Source organism: Ctenocephalides felis, unplaced genomic scaffold (assembly GCF_003426905.1).
Source record: "Ctenocephalides felis isolate EL2017-DRISC unplaced genomic scaffold, ASM342690v1 CF-g0.4_SCAFFOLD_00292, whole genome shotgun sequence".
Classification (NCBI taxonomy): domain Eukaryota; kingdom Metazoa; phylum Arthropoda; class Insecta; order Siphonaptera; family Pulicidae; genus Ctenocephalides; species Ctenocephalides felis.
In genome coordinates this window covers 7305-8686 of record NW_020536446.1, presented here as the reverse complement: position 1 = coordinate 8686, position 1382 = coordinate 7305, and the positions used below count along the sequence as shown (strand labels likewise).

The window sequence follows — 1382 nt, the reverse complement described above, 5'->3', positions numbered from 1 at the left end:
TCTTCAAAGTTCTTTTCAACTTTCCCTCACGGTACTTGTTCGCTATCGGTCTCATGGTCATATTTAGCCTTAGATGGAGTTTACCACCCACTTAGAGCTGCACTCTCAAGCAACTCGACTCTGAGGAGAGATCCTCTCGATACGCGCAACGGTCGCTACGGGCCTGGCACCCTCTATGGGTAAATGGCCCCATTCAAGATGGACTTGAACTCGCCGCAACGCACCGAGATAATCGGATCCTCTCTAACACTACATTTCCCAGCGTCCGTCTCCGGCCGCGGGATTTAGTGCTGGGCTCTTCCCTGTTCGCTCGCCGCTACTAAGGGAATCCTAGTTAGTTTCTTTTCCACCGCTTAGTAATATGCTTAAATTCAGCGGGTAATCTCATCTGCTCTGAGGTCGTATTATGATTATGATGTGCTTGCAAACGTTAGTAAGCAAGCGCACACAAAATCGACGAGGAACCTTTGAATCGTCCAAATTTGCCGGAACGAAACCGCATTTCGAAGAGTTCGGGTTTCCGGTTATTGGGAGGGTCGCAAGAATATAAAATCTCTAGGACACACAACCCGCCGTAATCCCACAGAACGTCAACGAACGGAAATGTCCGATGTTGCAAAGTGGACTGGCTCACACGTTGAGTGAATTATTTAAGAGCACGCATATACGCGAAACTCCATCATTCGCCGGCAAGCCGTTTAAAGCAAGCGGCAGTCTGGTAATGTTATACGACTCTCAGCCAGAGGTGGTCCGGGAACAGTATCCGAGGACCGCAATGTGCGTTCGAAATGTCAATGTTCATGTATCCTGCAGTTCACATGTCGACGCGCAATTAGCTGCGTTCTTCATCGACCCACGAGCCAAGTGATCCACCGTTCAGGGTGATTTTATATATATTTATACATGTTTCGATCGTGATTCCCTCGAAATCGTTTAAGATAACTCGGGCGATTCTGAAACTAGTATGATTCATTCGTATGACGTCAAAAATTTACACTTTTGTTATGATATGATCAATTTCTAAATAACCAAATATACTCCTCAACAACATTTGTTGCAAATTCTTTTCAGCAATAGATGTTGGTGTTCTTTTATTTACAGTTTTTAATTACCACCTGATTTATAATTATAACGCTGCATAAGGTGAGATAAAATTCACCTGACAATGTTTTAGTCACAATTTTCAATGGCTGTAGAATCTTCACACAATATTCTAAAATTGCAAAGTGTATTGCTGCGCATAGCGCATCTTTAACCGTCAATATTTTTTTAAATATATTTTCTTAGTAATCTAAGTTGATTTGATTTTGCAATTCTTGCAGAATACATGACGATTTCGCACTATGTTTAAAATGTGCTACAAGAGCTCTAGCTTTTGGGAT

At 42.5% G+C, this 1382-nt stretch overlaps 1 non-coding gene across 1 annotated transcript; it reads right to left on the bottom strand.

Annotated features, from left to right (window-relative positions):
• Positions 1-729: 729 nt before the first annotated feature.
• LOC113363280 lies at positions 730-884 on the bottom strand. Its single transcript, XR_003365881.1, has one exon. It is a non-coding gene; the product is annotated as a 5.8S ribosomal RNA (ribosomal RNA).
• Between the last annotated feature and the right edge of the window lie 498 nt (positions 885-1382).